This window comes from Cyprinodon tularosa, unplaced genomic scaffold, assembly GCF_016077235.1.
Source record: "Cyprinodon tularosa strain WSP-4 unplaced genomic scaffold, ASM1607723v1 ctg874, whole genome shotgun sequence".
Lineage (NCBI taxonomy): Eukaryota > Metazoa > Chordata > Actinopteri > Cyprinodontiformes > Cyprinodontidae > Cyprinodon > Cyprinodon tularosa.
In genome coordinates, this window is record NW_024039645.1 from 559,823 (window position 1) to 568,756 (window position 8,934).

The 8,934-nt window shown below is 39.5% G+C and overlaps 1 protein-coding gene across 2 annotated transcripts in view; it reads right to left on the reverse strand.

Annotated features, from left to right (window-relative positions):
- LOC119775511 (trinucleotide repeat-containing gene 6C protein-like) overlaps window positions 1-8,517 on the reverse strand; it is a 69,152-nt gene extending 60,635 nt beyond the window's left edge. Inside the window, exon 1 of one of the 2 annotated variants that reach the window (XM_038273499.1) lies at window positions 7,706-8,517. The gene's annotated coding sequence lies outside the window, so the exon portion shown is untranslated. The remainder of the gene's footprint in view (window positions 1-7,705) is intronic. The other variant, XM_038273501.1, reaches the window with a different exon arrangement.
- Between the last annotated feature and the right edge of the window lie 417 nt (window positions 8,518-8,934).

The window sequence follows — 8,934 nt, forward strand, 5'->3', positions numbered from 1 at the left end:
CTTTACCCGGAAGCCTCAGTAGCCGCTCCTGACATGTGAAAGCTACGCTGCTGTTTGCTCAGCCTTGATGGAAATTCCTCAGCTGATAAGAGACGACAACAACAACGCCGCTGCTGGGGTTCCCTTCAACCCGACCGGCCGTCCGACTGGAGGCTTGGATTGTGAAGCCGATTGTTTGATCCAAAGGGGATTCATAAGAAAAACACAGAGCTATAGATCCTTTATGAGATGAGGCAGAGATATTCTAACGTGGACAGATCTGCGTTTGACTAACGGACTGATTTCCAACATGTTGAGGATCACCAGCCTTGTAAAATCTCACCAGGATGTTAGAAATAAGAGCTGTGAGGTTCGCCTCCAACAAAAAAAAAAAAAAAAAAAAAACTCCCCATGTGCCAAACCAATGTGGAACTTTTTAACACAATGGCAGCTCATTAAACAGGAAAACAGCTAAATGAACCCTGCTCTCTGTCATTACCACAGCTAAAGCTTTACAAACTCAACAACAAGCTGTCAAGACAACAGTGTCGTTTATTTATATGAACATATTTAGATATTTTCAGAACCAACTGTGGTTAAACTTGGCTGTGAAAGTTGGGCTGCCTGTTAATAAAGCCTCACACCGTGGAAACAGAGGAATGGTTGCCGTCTGGCTAACTGATAACAGCTCAGAGGGAAGGATGGAAAAGTGGGAATATTTTCAGAAACATTAAGAACTGTGACATTCACACAGCATGATCCTGCCTGTACCATGTCTCATGGTTTATTTAAGGGTATGAAAAACAACAGCATTTCTAACAAAACAGGGTAGCTCTGTTTTGTGATGCAGTAGGAATCTCTTCTTTTTAGACCCAAAACATTTCGTGATTAATTAATTATTGAAATAATCCCCATCAACTATACATCAACTATGCAGCAACTATACAAAGATTGAATAAAATTAGGGCTGTCAAACGATAAAAATTTTTAATCTAATTAATCACAAGGTTTCTTGAATTAATTTTGATTAATCATAAACCTAAATATTATTGAAAAATACACATTTTATGTAGCAACTTAGCCATTGCTTTTTTTTTTTTAGCAAATACAGGATGGGTGAATGGAATGTTTTTCGTTTAAAACAAACAGCTTGACTTTTAAACAATTACATGAGGTCATTTTTAGGGATGCACGATATTGGGATTTTGGCCGATATCCGATATGCCGATATTTTAAAACTCATGTAGCCGATAACCGATATCGATACCGATGTTAAAGCTGGACAAAAATAAGTAGTCATTGAAAATAGCAGTTTTTTTTATCCATTTCTGACACTTTGAAAAATAATATACTCAAATATATTTTCATATGCTGATATCAAATAGATTTTTAAAAACGCGGTATCGATCTATTTTACTTTCAAAATCTGATGAAATTTCATCGTTCTGTTACAAACTCTCGTGATATTTTGCAAATTCTTGTGAGATTTCGTTAGTAAAATAGATCGATACCGCGTCAATATATCAACATATAAAAATATGGCAAAATTTTGTGAATTTTCGGGGGATTTCGTAGCATAACGATGACATATAGCAATATTTCATTAGTAAAAGAGATTGATATGGTGTTTTTAAATGGCAATATATCAGCATATGAAGATATTGGGATATTTTAATGGATCAATATTTTTTCCCTCGTCTTTAGAAGTTTTTAAGTCTGTAAAAAAGAAGTTTTTGAGGAAGAAGAAGAAGTAGTATTTTTTATTATTTTTTTTTTTTGACTTTAGAAACTCAGAAGCTGATCAAATGTCGGGTTAAATATCGGTGGGGTGGCCGATGTCCGATATTCAGTTTTAAGGCCGATACCGATAGGGGCAGATTATATCGTGCATCCCTAGTCATTTTAACTATTATTTGTTCATCTTTTAGCCAGTTATTAAGGCAAACTAACTGGTTAACATTTTCTGAATGTAAAGCGGACCGTTACTTAATGCCCTGCGTTCGGTGAGGGCGGTCTGACGCATGCGTGTCGTAACAGCTGAAGTTGAAGCCCCAACAAAGGAATGTTTGGCATTAAGATGATATTTAAGGCTCCAGGTGCTTCGGTGAAACGAAAATTCCTTCTTGCAGTGTGAGCAAACCACAACATGTTTATTTATTGTCCCGTCTTTGTTTTTTTTATTCACCAACTGTCCATCCAGCCGGCCGACGGGTTCTTCTAATTCCTCCATCTCGCTCATGTCGGACAATTGAATTGTGGGTAAAACAGGGCGGGACTGCGTTAATGCGTTAAAAAAAATATCGCGTTAATTCCAGAAATTAATCATCTCGCGTTAACGCGTTAATTTTGACAGCCCTAGAAAAAATATATAAATATTTTACATTTAAGGTTTTAAAAAAATGTTTTAGTTTCACCTCTTTCATTCCTGTGTAAAATCTTCTTTAAGGAACATTAAATATCTGATTATTAATCGATTAATCAAACAAACAATCGACGGACTGATAGATTATTTTGGATTCAGCCCTAAAATACACTAATCATTTACATTGTTCATTAACAGACATCTCATCACTAATGTGGGTAAAAACCATCATAAACTCTGAGGTTTAAACTCTAAAAGTGACACTGCTCTTCCAGCAGCTTTTTAGAGAAACTCAAGCTGCAGAAGCAAACATGCTAGTAATCAGGTCATTAGCAGAGCAGATAAGCACACAGTTGACCCGACTTTAGCACCCAGGGCCACGACCTCAGCTCACCCGGATCATGCCACCGCGTTACCCTGAGGCTTAGGAAGTGCAGTAGAGCCCAAGTCCTGTGGAGTGAGACGTTACGCTGGATATGTGATGCCCTTGTTCTTCGACCATCGTCTTTCCAATTAGCCAAAAGTGAGCAGTGGGAAGGACGGGGGGGGGCTACCAAACCTGGGCACACAGAACATTCCCCTGGATCCCCGCCAAGACTCCCAGGCAGCGGCTTTGGCTCGGTCCCCACCCCCCACCCCCCTGCTTTCATTCTGGCTCAGGCCGGCTTACCCCAGGCAGGGCCCCTTTAGCCCCCGGCCTCTCTGCTGGCAAACAACTCATAGCAGAGGGAAGGTTACACACACACAGCTCCCTTCTTTGTGTATAACATCTAAAACTATGCTGGTATGATTTTACTGCATAAAATGTCGAGACAGTTTACATTTCAGCATATCTGGAATCCAAGAAATCACAATTTCTTCCCCAAAAATGTACTTAAAGGAAAAGTCCGCTCATATTCAGAATTCAAACTTCTGAAAGTACTTTAAATATGAAATGATTCCATCCTGTTCAATAAATGATCAGTGTTTTTAATTACCTACTGGTTAGTTAAGTCACGGTGCGGTATCGGCTGTTGATCAAGTCCCAGTGCTGTATCTGGTGTTTGTCACAACGCGCTATTATCCAAGTCATCTTGAAAACATTCTTCTTCCAAATGTTGGCTACATATTACGGGTTTTTTCTCTGGCCAGAAGTTCGATGGCAAATCCTCCCTCTTCAAGTTGGCGATCCAACGACCAACCCGTCCGTGGAGGATCAGGAATCAGAAAGGTGGAATAACTCTTTTTTTTCACTTTTACCCGATGTATTCCAGCATCCAGCTGCCATGCACGTGGGCATTGTCAGTTTCACTATAGCTCTGGTGAATTTCAATGGTGAAGTCATCTGGAAATCTTCAATAATTGTTGTTGATTGCAGATGTGTCTAGTAGTTCCCATTGATTTAGCTTGTAAAGCGGGGAGAATGGCGCTAGGCTTACCGCACCGTGACGTCACTGCTGGAAGATGGCGGGAGGGAGGTGTGCTGATGAAGATTTTCAGTCATCCAGGTCATAGTCATTCCAAAAAAGTAAAAACAACAAATCTACTGGACTTTGCTTCCAAGTTTGAAGTCGTTTCTCTTCCATCCAGGAAGCTTTTTCAATTCAAAATGTCCGAAATAGCGTTGAGTTCCAGGCTTTGGGTATTACAGGTTAACAAATAAACCAAGCAACCCTTATTCCAAAGGGGTGGAGCTGCTAATCAGCTTCAATCTGCATATTTTCTAGGCCAAATCAAGGCTTTGTTGGGCTACTCTATAAAACCTGAAACTCAACACTATTTCTGACATTTTTAATTGAAAAGTCTTCCTGGATGGAAGAGAAACATCTTCAAACATGGAAACAAAGTCCACTGGTTTGTTGTTCTTTTTTTAATTTTATTGGAATCAGGAGTGAGGTGTTACTATAGACTAGGTGATTTTCATCTTTTACTAATTACCCCTAAATGTAATAAATCACTGCAAATTAGGGGTGTGCAAAATAATCGTCATGATGATGCATTGTGATTCTAATTTTCGTGATCTACTGCATCGATTCTTGACGCCAAGTATCGATTATTAATTTAAAAAAATGAATAAATAAAATTGCATGAATGGTTGGCGAACATCAGCCAAAAACAAGTGTAATACAACTTCCAGTCCAGTAAATGTTGCTGCAAATGTGTTGACGCACGCTACCTTGTGTCACAGGCATTTCCGGCCATGGGATACTGCGACGAGTCATTCAAAAACAAAACATGGAGGAGAAAATATTGCAATGCATCGCAATAATTCAAGTATCGTGATGCATCGTGATAGAATCGCATCGTGGCCTGTGAATCGTGATTCGAATCGAATCGTGACTTCTTTGGCAATACCCACCCCTACTGCAAATGTATTAGTTTTAGGTATGAATAATGATCCATTGATCATTACTTGCTGACCGGACTGTTCCTTTAAAAAGATGCCGAACCAGATGTGCCGTCGATTCTTCCATCGTTTGAAACTGCTCTAGTTGTCCAACAGTCACCGCCTGTGAGCACACTGAATGAACTCACATGCCTAGGTAATCTCCATCGCCCCCCCATAACCTCACTTCAAAACAACCATGCACAAAGAGAAGGGGGGGGGATAATGGCTTTTGGCAGTCACCAATTGAGTCCAGCTGATTCTACTGTCAACGCTCCCCTGCCGGAGCAGCCCCCTGTGGCGGCGTTAAGCATGTTATCTATCAGGACGGTGCGAGCTGTCTGAAAAGCCTCATAATCACAGGTTCAGTGATAGTCACAGTGGGGCTCTGGCTAATGTCACTCTATGCAACACAGAGCTGAGAAGTTCAAGTTTGTCTTTGTTTTACTTGACAGTAACAGTAAAACATTAATTATTGCTCAGACATCTTGATTTGTTTTGTTTTTTTAAAGCAACTGTAAGCCATGGGGTTAAAATATAAACATGGCTAATGACATGTTTTTAATGTAAAGGGTCAAACAGGGCAGAGTAAGCCTTGGGTTTCTCTTTCATATCACCGATCTCGGCCTTCTGCGATAAAAGCCAGCTGCAGAGGGGAGCTGCAGAGCTGGGTTTGTCCTCGTGGCTTTGATACGATACAGTCTAATGAAAAATAACGCCTGAAAGCCAACAGCCAGAAGCACAATTCCAGCTACAGCCCACGGGACTCATAGCTTCTTAAAAATAAAGAAAACAAAGCAACGAAATTAAGCATTTACCGTTAATGTCTATTAAACTGTTTTCAGAAGTTGACACAGACAGACTTAAGAACTATATGTTCTAAAAACAAGCTTTTCATTAAGATTTTCTTGGTTGAAACTAACAGATGAACCTGTCGATTATTTTTCAACTTAATCGATTAATTATCTAGCCAAAGGTCCTTTTATTAAATTAAACCAGGTGAAACTTAAAACTTTTCTACTTGAGGTGTTCTTGATGGAGCAAATTGACAGAAGAAAGCATTTTTTTTTCTTAAAATCCAAATGTTTATATATTTTTACAATCTTCATATAATTCCTGCTCCAAGTGGGTTGCTCTTTCAGCTAAATGCATGTTTTTACAGTTTCTGTACTCCAATTAAAGGTTAATTGATTACTAAATTAGTTGACGATTATTACTATAATCGATTAATCACGATTAATTGACTCAGCCTTGGTTGAAACCGACTTCTGGTTTTCTCTGAGGTCTGACCAGCTGATTCAGAAGTCTTTCTTGAAGAATTAGACCAAACGAGAAAAGAAAAAAAAACACAAGAGGACCTAAAATAACTTTTTTCCCCCCTAAATCAACACAACAAAGATTCACAAGACTGGAAGGTGTAAATTCCTTGATCTTTTACGGATTTTTATTTTTCAAATAATCTAGTTTTTCAGCAATTACTGATCAGAGTCGATCGAGGAGAAAGACTCACAGCTGCACTCAAGAAACCAACATTTAATCTCCCATCTTCTTCACATAATCCCGACTATTCTTCACCATTTCTCACATTTTTGTTGGGGTTTTTTTTTTGGACAGTCGGGGAGGGTTGCCTTCATTCATCAGCTACTAAACCTGAGATGAATTCACCAACTGAAACAGCGGGTACACCAGCGAAAGCAGCAACTGACTGCAAAACAAGAGTCATATTTCCTCTACTAAGGCACACAGCAAACCAAACAGAAACATCCAAACCAGCTTCTAGGTGCACATCTACATGGTTTATAGAAAAATTACGATGTCTCTTATATGTGCATGTTATTTTTTTTCTTCTCTTTTTCATCACCTCGCTGGTGTGTGAAGATAGAGAAGACAATTTGACAAAAATGTCAGGCGAGAGGGGGGTTGAATTTGAACAGGAAATGATGTACTTCAATTAAGACATGAGGCGGAGATATTAAAAGCTATACTCCATCGCCTCAGGGACAGGATGCAGGGAAAAGGGCGATGCAATGGAAGGCGACAGTTCAATCAGAAACTGGGCATTCGAGACGGAGGAGAGGGGGGGGAGCAGGGAAGGAGGGGGACAAGACAGCTATTTCTAATAATGCACCGGTTTAGTGGAATGTGCAATAGTCTGCATGATACATGATGTGATACTCTCACATACACACATATATATATATATATATATATATATATATATATATATATATATATATATATATATATATAATAGGCTGAAGAGGGAATTTAAAATCAGATGCTTCAAACAAGCTCCACCATCACTAAATTCCCAGGTTTCTCTGATATCTTTGGTTTATTAAAGCATTAAAGTATTTCTGATTCTGATTCAGTGGAGAACAGGAAGAACATGCTTTTTATTTCTGGCACATATTTGTCTCCAAAAATAGAAGGAATTAGAAGATAATCCATCTAAAACAAATATTCCCAACTAGAAAGAACAACGCATGTTGCCTGAGGGCATTTTTTATTTATCTATTTAAGACTGAACATCAATTTCTCCTTAAAACGGACATATTTTTTCTATTCTATGATTCATAGCTCTTCGTAAAATACAGATTTAAAATAAAAAGATCAGACCTCAAACTATGAACCAGAAACACTTTATCTGTGCACCTATATTCAGAGTATGACACAATCAGCTGTATTTTAGAACACTTAGAATGACATAAAGATAAAAATATGTCCAATATTTTCAAATCACTGACACAAACACCATATAATCTATATATAAATTCTATATACTGCCAATCTGGTATAATTGAAAGAACCCCTCTGATGATCAGAGCTTTTCTGATTGGATGTCATAATAAAAATTAAGCATGTGATATTAAAACATGACTTTATGAGGTTTGTTTTATAATTTTTTGAATAAGTATTGATATTTAGGAGTAAGCCAATGAAATTATTATGTGTATCTTTGTTATTAAAACAGTTTAAGCTGGGAAAAAACCACTTACCTTTCGTTCAGATCAGCTTTGGCCGCTTCCAGTGAAAAAATTGGTGTATGGCAGGAAAATAAGCAAAAAAACAAAACATTTTTTTTTCTTTTAATTGCTTTCTTTTCCTCAAAAAGTTACCCGTAAAGCGTTGGTGCAGAGATTTAGTGGGAATGAAAGCGGGACCGCTGCTGAAGCAGGATACCGAGGTAAACAACGGCTGCGCAGCCACAGAAACACACAGATAATACGGTAATTTCTGCTTTAAGCATCCAAAAATAAAAACAGCGGTCAAATAAAACACGATTTAAGATTCAACGGAGTGAAAAACAACCGTTTTTTTTAAAGTCAGGTGAAAGCACCATTAATAACAAAACAAAATAACACGACTGACTTTAAAAAGCAGCTAAAATGGTTTAAGCTGCCGTTAAAATATCAGCCGTCGGCGTAAAAAAAATAAAAATAAACAGGAGAATTTAGGCAGTTTTTTGTAAAAGAAAGAAAAAAATCGTCACAGAGAGAGAGAGAGACAGACAGAGAGAGAGAGAGAGAGTTCTCTGTCCGCGCGCCAGCCAGGCAACTTGTTTTAAAGTGCAAAAAAAAGACTGGTTTTAGTTGAAGCTGCCCCGGCTGGACGGCTAGCGCCGCGCGGGCTGCCCCGGAATGCTAACCGAGCTGCGGCTCCGAGGGAAAATCATTCCGCGGGGGAAACCCGGACTGCGGAGCGGGACGGTCGCGGTGGGCGTTCAGTGAGCTCTCGGTGACAGCGGTCCTTCAGCCATTTTGTTCAAACTAACAACACCGCAGTCTGCCTCTCCCCCTTCCTTCCAGTAACAAACACGGACCGGGAAGTGGTTCCCGATACGTCACTCTGGTCCAATCAGAGCAGAGCACGCTGACTCCGCCCACCCAGCAGCCTACCTCCCTCTCCCGGAGCCCCCCCGGAGTGGAGCTGCGCGGTCCGGGCAGCAGCAGGCGACAGGCGGCTCACATTTCAGAGCTGCAGAGCAAACAAGGCTGAAGACTTTGCGTTTTTACGGCACAGGATTAGGGCCACTGAAAAAAAAAAAAATTAACTGATTTTTAAATTTTATTAAAAAAGTCAGAATTTTTTCCTCAGAATTCTGACTTTTTTCTCAGAATTCTGACAGCTAACAAACATGACACGTTAATGAGGGAACTTCAAACATGTAAGGCTACTGCCAGGGGCGGATTAAGGAAATTCGGGGCCATAGGCAAAGACAGGCAGG